The sequence below is a fragment of the Pinus tabuliformis genome, chromosome 7 (genome assembly GCF_031772625.1).
Source record: "Pinus tabuliformis cultivar Carrire ecotype Pingquan chromosome 7, CPIR1, whole genome shotgun sequence".
Taxonomy (NCBI): Eukaryota; Viridiplantae; Streptophyta; class Pinopsida; order Pinales; family Pinaceae; genus Pinus; species Pinus tabuliformis.
This window is the reverse complement of record NC_142293.1, coordinates 1,460,649,137-1,460,668,394: the sequence shown is the minus strand read 5'-3', so window position 1 is coordinate 1,460,668,394 and position 19,258 is coordinate 1,460,649,137.

The following is a 19,258-nucleotide window of genomic DNA, read 5'->3' as shown; positions in this document are numbered from 1 at the left end:
AAACCTAATGCTAATTTTCTATTTGTCCCTAACCTAATGAATATTAATATTGGTGATAGCATATCTTTAAAATGAACATATTGAGTTAATTTCCCTTATATAAAGGTCTTCCTTATTTATTCATAATCTTTGAATTTCAATTACATCATTGTTCTCATCCTTTGTCAAATGTTCATCAAGCAATGTCAGAAGATAGTTGCTTTGTTGGTCAATGTAGAGTAGACCATTTCACCTATTTGTTTATGTAGCTCTATTTGATCAATTGGTTGAATATCTTTTGCTAAAACTTCAAAATCAGTTTTCAAATAGTCAGCCATAGACTTTGGTTGTTGCACAGTTGACTTAAGGAAGCTCATCTGCATTTTTCCCTCCTTTATGTCAAAGGTTGACGTCAACCTTGATTGCTTCGTTGGAGCCATTCTGAGATAATGAGCATAGGTTTGAGCCTTTAGTTTTTCATTCCTTGCCTTGATTTCTTTGTATTTTTCTTTGATATCCTGGCTCTGACCAGAAGGAGCCCTGAAGGAAGATACCTATGTGCTCTGTTGCCTTTGTAATACCTAGAACTGTGAGGTAGATGGTGTACCTCCTGAAGGGATAGTATGCACACTATCAGTTCTTTCTGCCACTGTGTTGCCTGCTATTTCCTCAGTGTATTCTTGTTCAGAAAATGGATTTAACCTTTCCCTCTTAGCATAGGTTTGATTAATAGGTATGGTGGAAGGAGTGGCCTCCTCTCTGTTTCTTTTTGGATTTTTCTCCTCATTTACAGGAGTCTGCAAAATGGGGGGATTGCTCATATTTTGTTCTGTTTGATTCAACTCCTCTGAAATCTCAGGTAGTTCTAACTCTTCTGCCTGCTCTGATGATCCCGGTTGGCCTGATGGCTCTACTTTCTCTGATGATCCTGGTTGAACTAATGGCTTTGCCTGCTATGATGATCTTGGTTGGCCTGATGGTCCTGCTTTCTCTAAAGTCTATTCATTGTGTTCCCATGAATGCCTTTGAGATGAAGTTTCTCCAGGCACTTGTACAAATTAATATTCATCAAGCCTCCTATCTAAATCCATAAATACATTGTCAACAACAACCTCTGTACTATCTTGATCTAGTAATGTGTTTTCCACCCGTTCAGATTTATTGGCATACTTTTGAATTTCTGGGATCCTATTGTGGATGTAAGGAGATAGCTTATTTTTTCTTTCTCCTATTACAAATAAAGTTGTGGGGATCATAGCTCCACATGAAACTCTGTTTTAATTTCACCCTTTGGAGGATTTCATTTTCCCCTTTTCCTGCTTCTCTATTGTTACAAATGAAAGGGCCAAGATGATCTTTTATTCTTAGTTGGGCCTTTCTCTTGGTTCTAACAAAATGCACCTCATCTGAATTTATTATTTCTCTGTAGTACTCTAGAGCAAATAATATCATGGGGACATACTTTTTCATTTTGTAAGGTGGTAGCTCACATCCATAGATTCTGATTTCTATATGGTTTTGGTACAAGTACCAATCCCCTACTTTGTATTGCTTTGACAATTGTAGGATCCCCCTGATGTCTGCACTGATTTTGGGAGGAGGGCTTCCTAGCAACATGGTAGCTACTGGATGTACAAATTATAGATCTATGAAATCTATCTATGGGTAGGGAGAATTAGACCTATGGAACAGAGGGTTCCAGAAGATGACAGATTTAGGATTCCCTTTGGTATCAAGTTTTTGGACAGAGAAGGGAAACTTATCAATCTGATAGTAAAGAAATAAATGATACAGGACTGATGAATATTTGAATACTCTCTCATTTTCCAATCTCAAAAACTGCTCGTGCATCTTATCTGAGATGAATTTTGCATAATCAAATTTGACTGTAGGAGGCTAGCCAGGGTTAAAAATAGATATGTAGGCAAAAATAATATCATCTACATATTCACTAGTGGTAAAACCTAAAATGCATGATATCATTGATGTGATATCTTTGCCTAGACCAGAAAAGAAGGACGACATGTAAGGAGGGGGGTCTTTTTGCATGTATTTTCCTTCAACAATGAAAGTTTGGAGGATTTGAGTACTTCTGGAACTAGATAGCTTGGAGAATCTGTCAAGCAAATTAGAAATGGTAAGGGGCGTTAGTTTTTCACCAGGATGCAATCGTAACATCTCATTTATGGATTCTTTAGTGATAGTGAATAGTATTTTTTGATCTGGGGTCATTATAGCTCTCATGACTGGGTCATATTTTGCATGACAGTAGTGAATAATCTCGGGGAACACATGAACACTGGGGAATTGATATTTGGGCAGGTTTGATTCCCAGAGGCCTACCTTATTTGCATGTGTTAAGTAGTTATGATGGTGTCTGCAATGCAATTTCAAAGGGGATTCTTTAAAGATGAGGTCTTTAATTTAAAAAACTTTGTCAGTCAGGGGAAGATGGTCCAAATATTTGTGGGGAGTAGTAATTGGCATGACGTTCAAAGCAATTGGGGTGTCCATCCTTGGTTCTTGTGGATTCAAGGATGGGGGCAAAGGATTTCAGGGAAATATGGAGAAATTGGCTTATCACAAAGTATCTCAGGACTATCAGACAGCTTAACTTACCAAATTACTTAATTTTTAAAGCAATTTAGCTCATGTTTGGCACGAAACAGGTTTTCTCAATCGAAAATAGGGTAAATAATTGGTTTCAGGTTTCTGAATGGATTAATGGTACTGGTGCACTGTTCACAGGGAGCGCACGGGTCTGCGATGGTAATCTAGAGTTCAGCAGCTTTAGGAGGTTGACGGTTTGTAGCGGGTTGACAGTTTGAACGTACTCTATGTTTGAATGGAGAAGAGAAGGTTTTTTCTTTTGATAAAAAACAAAAATAATGAGTATTTTTGGTTTATCTGCAATGCCAATGATTTTTGGCAGGTATCATGGAAAAGCGACAATTGGCGCCAACTAACGAAGGTGATGCTTTGTCATGTAGTGAAGGTGGTAAGCAGAGGCAGTAAGCAGAATATATCGCACTACTTTTTGGGACTTGGCGGTATTGAGAGAGGTCCACCGGATTCCATTCATCAGGAGACACCTAGCGGCAGGGTGAATAGTAAAACCTCTCACATTGGGCAGGTAAGGTTCGGCATTGAAGGCCGCCCGATATAAGCGACAACCGTTAGATCTAAAGGGGTTAGATCTTATAGTGATCGGGATGTGATTTGGTCGGGGAGTTAATGGGGGGGCCCGACGAGATTTTAATTGCGGTTTAGGGCGGATTAATGACATTGGGGGTTAGTTGATTGGTGGAAGGTTATTAATTAATCACAGTTTGATCAATTAATCCCTTTTTGTAATGGTGGAGGGTTATGGCTCTTAATTAGTCACAAATTGACTAATTAATCCATCTAATTTATTTACTTAATATGGTTTATATTCCAACCATCGAGGCGGGATATTTATATAGGGGTTTTATTTATAATTATATATGGGAAAGGGGTTTATTTTTCAGGAGTTAAATATAATAAGAGTTAAAGTTAATATGAAATGGAAATGGGAACAAATTGTGCTAAGTATAATGTCTTGACACATTTGTTCATGCATTTAAATTTACACATTATAACTTAGGCTTAATGCTTTTTGTGGATTTTTATGTAAACAAAGGTGGTTTTAGGTAAGGTTTATTACTTTCCCTAGGTAAATGGTAATTTCACCTTAGGAAAAGGGATTTTTAGTTGAGATGAATGTTTATGGAGGGAGTAAATGTTTGTAAGAGGGTTGTAGTACTTAAACTTTATAAGTTATTGGGCCGAGGGTCCGGTCCCTCCAGAAGTCAGAGAAATACTCTGAGCCCCTTTAACTTCAAGTTTTAGGAACTTTGATTTTTGCTCGTGGGAAATTATTGAAAAGGTAAAACGAATGGGGAAATTAATCAATTGACTTTGTAATTGTCCCATTTTCATCCATGCTTTAAGCAATTTGATGATGTAAGCAAATGACATGATTTTCAACTAACCATTCATCATAATTCTGCAACCATTCAACTACTTACCCATCTACACATCCTACCATTTTTTCTACTCTTTATTAGGGTGCACTTAAACTGGCAAACCCTCATCAAACTTTTCTTTTTTTACCATAGAAATCTGTCTAAGTATATCCTTATTAAATCCAAGGGCTCAGATTAAACTGTTGAGCTCCTTTTTTTATTTACTCTACCTATCTACTTATCTACCAAGATTAAAGAGTTTGGTGAGATTTTATTCTCTATCTCTAAGCATGAAATTGAAAACATGGAATAAACAAGGTTAAACTGTTTGGTTACCATGGATTGTAGCATAAATAACAAGTTGCTCACAATAATTATTGTACAAAAAATAAAATAGTAGTGGCATTTGGACTTGCACACTTTCATGGTCTTTTTCCTTTTCTTTGGGGTTCATTTTTCCATCCTTTTTGACCTTTTTTCATTCTTTTTGTCCTTTGATTTTTCTTTTAGGACATACCCTCTTTACATTTTTTAATTTTTTTGATTTTTTACAAATATGGAAAATATTTGCAGAAAGCAAAGGTATGTACATATTACAGTTTTGACCTCATCCATTCAAAAATTATGACACCTATTGGTATAGGAACATAATGGTGGCTCCACTTGGGGATGGCATTTCTTGGTGAAATGTCAAGAACTAGTAGATCAATGGCCTTTTGAATTTTTGAGGTTTTACTATGCAACTTTCCTTTTTTACTTTGTTGATTTATTGATATTTATTGAAAGTAAAACTTTAAAGCTTAGGGCATTCTCTTTGGGCTTCAACTCCAAAGTTTACCTTCCAATCCATACTGAACTTTATGAAGGATGTAATATGTACAAGTGATTAGTGGAATCAATAACTGGGATCTATGTAGTGCTTTAGCATTCGACCATTAACTGGTCCTCCTTTTACTTATGCACCATCAAATTCTTTGAGAAAATAAACATTATTACCCCTAAAAGCATAAATAATGTAAGGACCTTTCCATAGGAAGTCAAACTTCCCATGTTTCCCTCTATCTTCCCTTCTTTAGTCCCATTTCAGTACTTTGTCTCGTAGATAGAAATATTCTGCCTTGGTTCTTTTGTCAAATGCTTTCTTAATTTTTTCCTGCACCACTTGGGATCTGATGTAGACTTGTTCTCTGGTTTGCTGCAAATGAATAGTCTAGTTGATCCTTCTCTAAATATCATTGGGCTCAACTTGTGCTTCTTGGAGTAATTTCATCACTGGAGTTGCCAAAGAAGATGGGAAGACAACCTCCATTCCATAGACTAGCTGATAGGGATTGGTGCCAATAGATTTCTTTGTGGTCAATCTATCTGCCCACAACGCATTCACTAGTTTTTTATTACAGGTCTTCTTATTGTCTTCCAATAGTTTTTTGATGATGTTTACTAAGCTTTTATTGGAAGATTCTGCAAGTCCATTTCCCTGGGGATAGTAGGTTGTGGAATGGACAAGGGTTATGTGATACTTGTTACAAAAATCAAACATCCTTTTTTATTTGAAACCTTCAGCATTGTCTGTGATGATTTTGGTGGGACAACCGAAACTGGACAAAATGTTGGCCTCAAGAAAACCTATTATGACAGTATCAGTGGCTTGTCTTGAGGGTAGGGCTTCTATCCACTTTGTAAAATAATCTATGGCAGTTAAGATCCATCTATGCTGGGCAGAGGAGGGAGGATGAAATTCACCAATGAAATCAAGACCTCATTGTTGAAAATGTGTTTCAGTTGATATAGGTTTCAAAAGTAATGGCAGTAATTTTCTTTTCCCTTCAAAAATTTGGCATTTGTGGCATGAGGTTACAAATTTTTTCACATCAGTGAACAAAGTGGGCCAGTAAAGACCAGCCCTCAAGATCTTGTCAGTTGTTTTTTTCCAATAGAGATGTCCCCCACAATCACATGTATGAAATTCTTGCAAAATTTTATCAAATTCCTCCTTTAATAAACAATTCAATAATATGCCTTCATGATTTTTCCAAAATAAGACATTATCAATTATGCAAAACTTTAAAGATTTCATTTTTAAGAACCTACTTTTAGTCCTGGATAGCTCTGGAGGAGCTTGAAGGTTTTGTAGAACATATATTATGTCAGCATACCATGATGAGTCTGTAAAGGCTTGGATGATCTATGAAGTCGCCATCTCCTCTTCGTTGTCCAGTTCTGCAATGAAGTTTATGTCTAGGGCCTAACAGTTTGTTTCAGCCATGAGCTTAGCCAAACCTTGGCCTTTGATCAGTTTTGTAGGTTTTATTTTTAAATCATACTCTAATATGGTAGCTATCCATTTTCCCCTTTTTCCATCATGTCCATTCTGAGTTAAAATGTCTTTAACCACAACATTCGGAACATATGCTACTATATGAGAGTACAAAATATAAACTTTGAAATTTTTAATTACTTTAACTAAAGCAAAAGCTTTCTTCTCCATTATGTTATAATTTAAAGGTGCATCTCTCAGGGCTTTACTAAAGAAGGCTATTGGTTGTTCAAAACCCTGATTATTTTTCTACAAAAAGACTGCAGCAATGGTGTGTTGGAAGCAAAAGAAAATATGATAAATTGCCTATCAAACATTGGACTGATGAGGACTTGAGTTTGTGTTAAGGCTCTATTTATATCTTCAAATGATTTTTTTGCCTCTATATTCCATTTAATAGTCGAATCCTTCTTTAACATGTTATTCAATAATCTAATTAATTTAGCTCAGAAGCAAAAGAAAATATGATAAATTCCCTATCAAACATTGGACTGATGAGAACTGGAGTTTGTGTTAAGGCTCTCTTTATATCTTCAAATGATTTTTTTGCCTCTATAGTCCATTTAATAGTCGAATCCTTCTTTAACATGTTATTCAATGATCTAATTAATTCAGCTAAATTAGAGATAAATCTCCTCAAAAAGTTTATTTTAACTAAAAATGTTTGAAGTTCTTTGATGTTCCCGGGATCTGTTATCTGAAAAATAGCTTCAATTCTTGTTGGGACAATCTTGATGCCATCTTTGGAGATAATGTGGCCTAAAAATTTTCCTTCTTCCAACCCGAACAAATATTTTTTAGGATTCAGAGAAATTCCATATTTTCTGCATTTAAGAAAGACCTGCCTAAGATTATCCATGTGTTTTTTATCAGATTTGGAGAATACTGTGAGGTCATTAAGGTAGATTACCAGGAAATGGATTTATTTGGCAAAGGCTATGTCCATTGCTCTTTGAAAGGTGGCCCCTGCATTTCTAATCCAAATGGAATTTTCACATACATGAAAGTGCCCCATGGAGTTGTGAATGCAGTCTTTGCCTGATCATCTAGGTTGACTAGGATTTGGTTATACCCAGAGAACCCATCTAGTAGTGAGATTTTGGAGGAACCCACTACCCTCTGTAATATGTGATCCATTTTTGGAAGAGGATAGTTATCCTTAAGTGAAACTTTATTCAAATTCCTAAGGTCAATACACAACCTAATTTCGCCAGTTTTCTTTCTAGTGGGTACTAAATTGGAAACCCAGTCTAAGAACTTGATAGCTGAAATAATTCCAGCTTCATACATTCTTTTGATCTCCTTTTCAATAGAAGGCAGAATAACAAGGTTGATTCTTCTAAGTTTCTGTCTAAAGGGATTTTGATCTTCTTTTAATGGAATATTGTGTCGTATTATGCTAGTATCATAGGATTTCAGGTCCTCATAACTCCAGGCAAAATTATCATGGAATTCTTTTAGCAGTTTCATATATTTCAATTTTTCATTGGGAGGTAATGATTTTGACAGTTTTATCAATTTGGGATTTTCTTCAGATCCTATATTTCATTTCTCAATGTTTGATTTCAAGGGTTCCATTTTAGGATTTTTGGGAATATCATTTGAATCAAATAAGTCCTCCAAAGGAGTTAATCCTTTGGGTAGAAAATTATCTTTAAGGTTTGTGACATCAGTTTCTTCATCAATGACTTCGTCAACTTCCATTTGTTTTAGGTTTCGAATATCAAATTTTGTAAGCTTTGTGGGATGCAATCTATCTATCTGATCATCTTCTAGTTTGTTAATTTCTACTTTATCATAGAAATCAAAATCTTTTGCTATGTCTATGTCTATGTTACTATTTACAAATTCCTCCTCTAAAGTTAGAAAATGGTTAATTTGATGATCATTATCAAACAATTGCTAGTTCTTTAAATTGTCAGGAATTGCAGGTCTATGCCTAACCTCAGCAGTGTCCTCATGGTTGGGCTCAAAGGACAAGTTACAAGTACTAGAAAACATGGCTAAGCTGTGAGCTTGCATGTTGTGTTTTCTTGGAAAAACAACAAGTTTTGTTTCTAAAAAGTTATTTAGTATTTCTATTATCGTTCCTCTATAAAATCCTAGCCTATGATCCTTAGTCATATAAACAACTTTAATTTGTTGATTTTCAACTCAAAATCTCGCATGAAGAGATCCCTGGAGTTTGGCTCCCCAAGATCAAGACAACAGCATGCCATACTTGGATGGTATGTCAGCAACAACAATGTCCATAAGTATGGTCTTGGCAGGGTATTGAACTAGGGAGACACACAAATCTTTTATAAGACCTAAGAATTTAACTTGGCTTGAATCAAAGGAAAAGAGATCCTTATAAGGCCTAGTGATATCCAAGTTAAGCTTTTTCATTACAAATTTGTGCATGAGATTACGTGAGGCCCCAGAGTCAAGCATGGCATTATGTAAAAATGTGGATGTTAAGATTGATGTAGAAGGGTGGTATCCCTCCTTCAACTGGCTTTCCATTAACATCTGGTCCGAAAATCAACTCAGGTTGGTCATCAAATAGATTCACAGCGTCTTCATTCTCATAGAAGTTTAAAGATTTGCGAATTTGGGATTTGTAAGTTTCATGTTTAACCAATTCTGTTTGAGGGATTGAGATTTTGACTTTGGCTACCTCTATTGCCAAATTGAAAGGCAGAGGGAATTTATCTGTTTGAACATTTGAAATTTTAGAGCCAAAATTCTGAGTAGTCTTTTCTTCTTCATTGTTAGGAGTGTTCTTATTCGGATTTCCTAATATGATTTCTGGGGGTTGTTCCACTATTCCTTTGAGGGGGACTAAAGTGGAAAGATGCTCATTACAAGGTTGGTTATCTGTTACATCTTCAATGCTGGTACTAGGAGGATTTTGATGTGGTCTAGAAAGGATTTGTAAGGTTTTTGTAACTTGAGGATTCTGATTTGTAGCTTTTACTTTCTTACATTGGTTAGGTACTGCTTTTTTATTCTGATCAGGAACATCAATGTTCTTTTTGCTTCTTAAGTTGTACTGTTTATGAACTTCGAAAATAGCAGAGTCATACCCTTGCTTATAGTCGAAAGATTCTCTTGTTTGAGTTTGTAACTAATGAAGCATGTATAATTCTTGATCATCCTGAGTTAGGAAAACAGTTTCTTCATTATCAAAACCCATAAGGTTGATCTGAGTTTCTATCTCAGGGTCTTCTTGGTGGGAAGTCTCAGCATAATTTTCTTGGAAAGGTGGCCTAATGTTTTTATCAGGTCCATTTTTACCAGTGTTTTGGTTCTGGTTTTTCCGAAAGTTTGGGTTCCTTAGTGGATTAACCTGTCGGTTATCCCAGTGAGGTTTCCTTTCAATGACTTCTATTCTATCCATCAGTGTTTCCATTCCTTTAGCTAAATCATCCATTTTCTGATCAAAGGGCGAAGATTCATCTTTCAAAGGTGTTCTTTTCTCATTTCTAACTCTAGCCCTTTTGGATAGCAGATTAGCTTCTATGCTAACAGCTACACTTTGCATATCTTCAAGTGTGGTGGGATTCCTTTGTCTAAGCTAAAAAGCCATATCCGTGTCAAATCCATCTGGAAATTTAATCAAGGCTAAACTAGGTGGAGGTCTAAGGTCAAGTGGGATTGCTTTATACACATTGTTAAACCTAGTACAATAGTACTGAACAGTTCCATTTGGTCCCCTTTTAAGGTTTTCATATTCAGATAGAATTTGAAGGGGATTCTTCTTTTTATTCCACCTATTTAAGAACTCTTGGTAAAGGAATTTTAAACTATCTATGCTCTGAGGGGGAAAAGATATCAACCATGTTCTCACTTCCCAACTAAACTTTGGACAAAGATTCTCATTTGGACATCTCCTATGTCGATCTCATGCAGTTCAAAATAATCTGTCATTTTCTTAGTGTGTTGTTGTGCTGCGTATGTTCAAGTGCCATCAAATGAGGTGATTTTACTCTGATAATCTGCTGGTAAGGCACCTTGAGGGGTAGGCATCACAAAGGGGACATATCTAAGTGCCATAGCTCTAAGTTGTACAAGATTAAGAACAGGTGTTGGGGTAACTGGGGGATTTGGGACAACAAAGGAGTTTTGGTGTAATAGGAGTAATAGGTGTTTGAGGGGCTGTGATAGGCTGATGAGGGAGTGAAGGTATGAATGGAGATGAGGGATGATCTTCAGAGGTGCGGGGAAATGATAGTGAACTAAAAGATGTTGAAGCTATTTCAGAAAGTTCAGGGAGTCTATCAGTGGTGAGGGATGACTGAGGGGAGTTCAGTAGATTTCAATCAATTAACAAGTTGGCTCGTTGGATTTCAAGTTCTCTGATGAATTCTGGATCTGGGACTAGGTCTAGCAATTCACTATCAAATGTGGTTCTAAATAGAGAGAGACCAAAATACTCGTCAAAAGGGATGTCTTCAAGGAATAACCACTCAACAAGGCATGAATTAGATCTAAAAACAGGTCTACGACTTACCGAACTTTCTTGTCTTCTAATTATTCTCATAATAAGGTTGGGATTTTCAAATATAGGGGGAGGATTTGGATCAGGGTTGGCCCAGATATAATGAGTTCTCCGTGAAGCCAGATTTCGAGCTTTTTGTGATTGTTTTAAATTTTTATGAACTTCTAGAAATAAATTCTAATAACCCTTTCAGATGCTTCTAAATAAAAATTTGAATTCCTCAAACGTTTATTAAAGTTGAGGGTTTTGAATCCCCAGTATAGTCGCCACTAGATTATCACTCAGGTTTTTTCCTTAGAAGTTATCAAAGAAGGAATAGCCGGAGGTAACAACAAACCAATCTTTTAGACCTAGGTTCTAGCCAACCTAAGTCTAGAGAGGGCTCTCTCTTTAAGATTTAACCTTGTTTAAATAACATTTTAGGCTACATGTTAATGTTCAAAGTTGTTTGTTTTAATTGAGGTGGTGGAATTAAGAAGTCAGATGGGCAAAGCAAATATTTAGGCCATTGGGGTATGGAGTCAATCAAGAAAGGCTTAACTGGATTTGATTTATCACTGAGTTAAGAGTTCACAGGGCAGGCTAACACAACAAGAACAAATCTGAAGGTTTCAATGAATGGAAAGTACTAACCAGGACCAATGGCAGTGAAGAATCCTTAACTGAGATTGGGATGAAGAAAGGAAGGATGGCCAGTAGCAAAGGGAAATGAAGAATCATGTACTATGGCCCAAAGGGGAAATGAACTACGGAAGTAAGGGGCAATTAAGAATCGCCAAAGCAAGACAATTTAGCAGAAAACATAAATAAAGCAAACAGCTAAAACAGAGAGCACTTAAGCTAATTCTGATGATATCATTCCTTGTTTGCTTTTAAGATTTTATAAGAAACACATATGAATAATTCATGACATAAAGAGAAAACAATATTTAAACATGAGAAAATGATACTTATTTGTTCCAGTTGTGCACAAGAATCGAGTGAAATGTCCTCAGCTTTATTTCATAATCTAGTAAACCAGTCCAGTCTTGAGTACAATAGCTCCTTAGCTTAAAACAAAATGTCTCCAAAAATGATTTTTAATCCACCCTAATTACTTCAACTTGTGAAGTATTTATACAAAATTTAATACAAAATATCTCATAACCATATGAGATTTATTCTAGGAAACAAAAATTATCTTCCACACGAAGATAGAGACAGATGGAAAATTGATTGCTTGTTGTCCCTTTATTTGTGAAATGTGATGGCTGCTGGAATTCGAATTTGGCTCTTGCAGTTGCCTTGGTAGTTATGTACTGGATTTCACTTTTATCTTTGACCTAATTATACTCTTTACCTGTGCTAATTAATCATGTGTTACCTGATTTTACCTCACATACATATTTTACCCCACAGATTTACTATAGTAACTTTATAGTAAATCTGTCAAACTAGTCCACCAATCATTATCTAGTAATTTATTCTGATCATTTTCGTGTATACTTCATCAGCTTCTGTATATTTGGAAAAATTGGGTTTGTTGGTAAACAAATGCTTCACTTCATGTTCTATATAGAATAGATTCTACAGGCCATCATAAAGTACTTTTCCTGTAGGCAATGCTTTTACTCCTGAAGAACTAGCTTGGCTCCTGGATTGTTTACTCAATTTTTCAATGTAGTCTTCTTGTGTCATTAATTTGTCATGTATGACCAGAGGACTAGGAAGTCCTTCTTCTTTCAAAATGTCATATTTTAACATGAAGCTGTCAATGTCTGCTTGAATGCTTTAACATCTTTTCTCCAAGTTAAGCATCAAGTTCCTTTTGGTAAGAACCTTCTTTATCTCAATAACAGTTGTTGTTCTATCCTAAATATCTAGTTCATCTAGCTGGTACTTGTTTCTACTATTCAAAAAATCTATCAACTGATTTGCTTCCTCAGGCTTGTCTCCCAGTTTTTCCTTTGTCTTTTGCATGGCTTCCATGGCTATTTTGACTAATTCAATTTTCTCAAAAATAAATTGAATGGAAGACCAAATATCATTGATGGAATCAATGATATTGTTCCATAATATATCCTTGATGTCTCTCAATGGCCTTTCTAGAGTCAAATCATTTTCAAGGGTCCTTTTTCTTTCTACCATCCTTTGGTTTTTCCGAGTTTCTTATTTGTGTTGTATTTCTACAGGTGAACAACTAGTTTCTAGGTTTGTGACTTGCTCTCTGAGTTTCTTGAGTTCTATGGCCTGGATGCTCATTTGTTCCATAGCCTTAACCAATTCATCTACCTTTTCTGTTGTTATCCCTGTACTGGTTGATGTACCTGTGGCTGAAGTAGTACCTGCTACTGGCAATGTTGTTACTGTTGGAATCATTGGTGCCAAGGGAGCTATTAGGGTGTAGGGTACTGCACTGGAAATTGTAGGTATTACAGTCTGAGGAGCGGTGGCTAGCTCACTCTGCTTGGACTGTATTAAATTCTCCAATTCTTTCTCAGTTTCCTTTAATTGATCATTCAACTTAAGGACTAGGTCCATAAGTTCTTCCTCCTTTTGTTTTTCTAAAACTTCAGCAGTTTGAGGATGGTGAAGAGGAGGAATCTTGAGCTTCTTCTTTAGTGCAGCTATGTCATCATTTTCCTTCGTTATTAATTTCTCTTCTGCTTGAAATCCTTGGGATCATGTCCCAGCTCTATGACCAAGTCTTCTAAAGTCTTTACTTTGGTGTCTTTGGCCTGAGAAGAGGGCTTTTCCAATTGAAGCTATGCAAATGTGTTATTTACTGAGTTTTGTAGTTGATGAGCTGTGATTGCTTTGTTGGTCATTGTAGAGTAGACCATTTCACCTATTTGTTTATGTAGCTCTATGTGATCAATTGGTTGAATATCTTTGGCTAAAACTTCAAAATTAGTTTTCAAATAGTCAGCCATAGACTTTGGTTGTTGCATAATTGGATAAAGGAATCTCATCTACGTTTTTCCCTCCTTTATGTCAATGTCTGACATCAGCCTTGTTTGGTTCATTGGAGCCTTTCTAGGATAATGAGCATAGGTTTGAGCCTTTAATTTTTCGTTCCTTGACTTGATTTCTTTGTATTTTTCTTTGATATCCTGGCTCTGACCAGAAGGAGCCCTAAAGGAGATACCTCTGTGCTCTGTTGCCTTGTTAATACTTGGAACTGTGAGGTAGATGGTGTACCTCCTGAAGGGATAGTATGCACACTATCAGCTCTTTTTGCCACTGTGTTTCCTGGTTTTTCCTCAATGTATTCCTGTTCAAAAAATGGATTTAACCTTTGCCTCTTAGCATAGGTTTGATTAACAGGTATGGTGGAAGTAGTGGCCTCCTCTCTGTTTCTTTTTGGATTTTTCTCCTCATTTACATGAGACTGTGAAATGGGGGAATTTGTCATATTTTGTTCTGTTTGATTGAGCTCCTTTGAAATCTCAGGTAGTTTTGACATTATCAATTATGCAAAATTTTAAAGATTTCATTTTTAAGAACCTACTCTTAGTCCTGGATAGCTCTGGAGGAGCTTGAAGGTTTTGTAGAACATATATTATGTCAGCATACCATGATGAGTCTGTAAAGGCTTGGTTGATCTGTGGAGTCGCCATCTCCTCTTCGTTATCCAGTTCTGCAATGAAGTTTATGTCTGGGGCCTAACAGTTTGTTTCAGCCATGAGCTTAGCCAAACCTTGGCCTTTGATCAGTTTTGTAGGTTTTATTTCTAAATCATACTCTAATATGATAGCTATCCATTTTCCCCTTTTTCCATCACGTCCATTCTGAGTTAAAATGTCTTTAACCACAACATTGGGAACATATGCTACTATATGAGAGTAGAAAATATAAACTTTGAAAATTTTAATTACTTTAACTAAAGCAAAAACCTGCTTCTCCATTATGTTATAATTTAAAGGTGCATCTCTCAGGGCTGTACTAAAGAAGGCTATTGGCTGTTCAAAACCCTGATTATTTTTCTACAAAAGGACTGCAACAATGGTGTGTTCAGAAGCAAAAGAAAATATGATAAATTCCCTATCAAACATTGGACTAATGAGGACTTTAGTTTGTGTTAAGGCTCTCTTTATATCTTCAAATGATTTTTTTTCCTCTATAGTCCATTTAATAGTCGAATCCTTCTTTAACATGTTATTCAGTAATCTAATTAATTCAACTCGGAAGCAAAAGAAAATATGATAAATTCCCTATCAAACATTGGACTGATGAGGATTGGAGTTTGTGTTTAGGCTCTCTTTATATCTTCAAATGATTTTTTTGCCTCTATAGTCCATTTAATAGTCGAATCCTTCTTTAACATGTTATTTAGTAATCTAATTAATTCAGCTAAATTAGAGATAAATCTCCTTGAAAAGTTTATTTTAACTAAAAATGTTTGAAGTTCTTTGATGTTCCCGGGATGTGGTATCTGAAAAATAGCTTCAATTCATGTTGGGTCAATCCTGATACCATCTTTGGAGATAATGTGGCCTAACAATTTCCATTCTTCCAACCTGAACAAATATTTTTTAGGATTCAGAGAAATTCCATATTTTCTGCATTTAATAAAGACCCGCCTAAGATTATCCATGTGTTTTTTATCTGATTTGGAGAATATTGTGAGGTCATCAAGGTAAATTATTAGGAATTCATGGATTTATTTGGCAAAGGCTATGTCCATTGCTCTTTGAAAGGTGGCCCCTGCATTTCTAATCCAAATGGAATTTTCACATACATGAAAGTGCCCCATGGAGTTGTGAATGCAGTCTTTGCCTAATCATCTGGGTGGACTAGGATTTGGTTATACCCAGAGAACCCATCTAGTAGCGAGATTCTGGAGGAACCCACTACCCTCTATAATATGTGATCCATTTTTGGAAGAGGATAGTTATCATTAAGTGAAACTTTATTCAAATTCCTAAGGTCAATACACAACCTAGTTTCGCCAGTTTTCTTTCTAGTGGGTACTAAATTGGAAACCCAGTCTAAGAACCTGGTAGCTGAAATAATTACTGCTTCATACATTCTTTTGATCTCCTTTTCAATAGAAGGCAATAGAACAGGGTTGATTCTTCTAAGTTTCTGTCTAAAGGGCTTTTGATATTCTTTTAATGGAATATCGTGTCATATTATCCTAGTATCATAGGATTTCAGGTCCTCATAACTCCAGGAAAAAATATCCTGGAATTCTTTTAGCAGTTTCATATATTTCAGTTTTTCATTGGGAGGTAATGATTTTGACAGTTTTATCAATTTGGGATTTTCTTCAGATCCTATATTTCATTTCTCAATGTTTTATTTCAAGGGTTCCATTTTAGGATTTTTGAGAATATCGTTTGAATCAAATAATTCCTCCAAAGGAGTTAATCCTTTGGGTAGAAAATTATCTTTAAGGTTTGTGACATCAATTTCTTCATCAATGACTTTGTCAATTTCCATTTGTTTTAGGTTTCGAATATCAGATTTTGTAAACTTTGTGGGATGCAATCTATCTATCTGATCATCTTCTAGTTTGTCAATTTCTACTTTATCATAGCAATCAAAAGCTATTGTTATGTCTATGTCTATGTTATTATTTACAAATTCCTCATCTAAAGTTAGAAAATGGTTAATTTGATGATCATTATCAAACACTTTCCAGTTCTTTAAATTTTCAGGAATCGCGGGTCTATGCCTAACCTTAGCAGTGTACTCATGGTTGGGCTGAAAGGGTAAGTTACAAATACTAGAAAACATGGCTAAGCTGTGAGCTTGCATGTTGTGTTTTCTTGGAAAAATAGCAAGTTTTTTTTTCTAAAAAGGTATTTAGTATTTCTATTATTGTTCCTCTATAAAATACTAGCCTATGATCCTTAGTCAAATAAACAGCTTTAATTTGTTTGATTACCAACTCAGAATCTTCCATGATAGAGACTCTAATGGCTCCTAACCTGTTAACCAGTTTGAGACCTAACAGAAGTGCTTCATATTCGGCCATGTTGTTTTCACATTTAAAGTTAAATCTGTAGGCATGACCTTCTACATGATTGTTTTCTAAGTTATAAATCCATACACCTACTCCTGCACCTAATTTGTTGATTGACCCATCAAATTCAAGATGCCACACAATTTCATGCTCATAATTTTCATCTGGGGTAGTGGAATATTTATTGACTAAGGTATCTAGATCATATTTTTTATCTGATGTTCCATGAATTTGGATATTTTGATTTTCTTGTGATTTTTCATTCTTTTGGTTCTGCTGTTATACTACTTGAAGTGTCTTCTTGATTATTTTCATCATTGTAAAGTATGAAGGAATCGATATCAGAATGTACTGAATAAAAGGGAAAATTCTGAGGTCTCTCATGGGAACTCAATACATACTTCTTCAGAGTCTCTCTATATAGTTTCTTGGGGTGTCCAAAGACTGATATGGTAGCATAGAACATGTCCAGTTGAAGATATCCCTGGAGTTTGCCGCCCCAAGATCAAGACAACAACATGCCATACTTAGATGGTATCTCAGCAACAAAAATGTCCATAAATATGGTCTTGGCAGGGTATTGAACTAGGTAGACACACAAATCTTTTATAAGACCTAAGCATTTAACTTGGCTTGAATCAAAGGAAAAGAGATCCTTATAAGGCCTAGTGATATCCAAGTTAAGCTTTTCCATTACAAATTTGTGCATGAGATTATGTGAGGCCCCAGAGTCAAGCATGGCATTATGTAAAAACGTGGATGTTAAGATTGATGTAGAAGGGTGGTATCCCTCCTTCAACTGGCTTTCCATTAACATCTGGTTCGAAAATCAACTCAGGTTGATCATCAAATAGATTCACAGAGTCTTCATTCTCATAGAAGTTTAAAGATTTGCTAATTTAGGATCTGTAAGTTTCATTTTTAACCAATTCTATCAGAGGGATTGAGATTTTGAGTTTGGCTACCTCTATTGCCAAATTGAAAGGCAGAGGGGATTTATCTATTTGAACATTTGAAATTTTAGAGCCAAAATTCTGAGTAGTCTTTTCTTCTTCATTGTTAGGAGTGTTCTTATCCATATTTCCTAATATGATTTCTGGGGGTTGTTCCACTATTCCTTTGAGGGGGACTGAAGTGGAAATTTGCTCATTAGAAGGTTGGTTATCTGTTACATATTCAATTCTGGGACTAGGAGGATTTTGATGTGGTCTAGAAAGGATTTGTAAGGTTTTTGTAACTTGAGGATTCTGATTTGTACCTTTTACTTTCTTACACTGGTTAGGTACTGCTTTTTTATTCTGATCAGGAACATCAATGTTCTTTTTGCTTCTTAAGTTGTACTGTTTATGAACTTCGAAAATAGCAGAGTCATACCCTTGCTTATAGTCGAAAGATTCTCTTGTTTGAGTTTGTAACTAATGAAGCATGTATAATTCTTGATCATCCTGAGTTAGGAAAACAGATTCTTCATTATCTAAACCCATAAGGTTGATCTGAGTTTCTATCTCAGGGTCTTCTTGGTGGGAAGTCTCAGCATAATTTTCTTGGAAAGGTGGCCTAATGTTTTTATCAGGTCCATTTTTACCAGTGTTTTGGTTCTGGTTTTTCCGAAAGTTTGGGTTCCTTAGTGGATTAGCCTGTTGGTTATCCCAGTGAGGTTTCCTTTCAATGACTTCTATTCTATCCATCAGTGTTTCCATTCCTTTAGCTAAAGCATCCATTTTCTGATCAAAGGGCAAAGATTCATCTTTCAAAGGTGTTCTTTTCTCATTTATAACTCTAGCCCTTTTGGATAGCAAATTAGCTTCTACGCTAACAGCTACACTTTTCATATCTTCAAGTGTGGCGGGATTCCTTTGTCTAAGCTAAAAAGCCATATCTGTGTCAAATACGTCTGGAAATTTAATCAAGGCTAAACTAGGTGGAGGTCTAAGGTCAAGTGGGATTGCATTATACACATTGTTAAACCTAGTATAGTAGTCCTGAACAGTTTCATTTGGTCCCCTTTTAAGGTTTTCATATTCAGATAGAATTTGAAGGGGATTCTTCTTTTTCTTCCACCTATTTAAGAACTCTTGGTAAAGTACTTTTAAACTATCTATGCTCTGAGGGGGAAAAGATCTAAACCATGCTCTCACTTCTTCAGCTAAACTTTGGACAAAGATTCTCATTTAGACATATCCTATGTCGATCTCATGCAGTTCAAAATAATCTGTCATTTTCTTAGTGTGTTGTTGTTTTGTGTATGTTCTAGTGCCATCAAATGAGGTTTACTCTGATAATCTACTGGTAAGGCACCTTGAGGGGCAGGCATCACAAAGGGGGCATAGCTAAGTGCCATAGCTCTAAGTTGTACAGGATTAAATACAGGTGTTGGGGTAACTGGGGGATTTGGGACAACAAGGGGAGTTGGTGTAACAGGAGTAATAGGTGTTTGAGGGGCTTGATAGGCTGATGAGGGAGTGAAGGTATGAATGGAGATGAGGGATGATCTTCAAAGTTGCGTGGAAATGATAGTGAACTAAAAGATGTTGAAGTTGTTT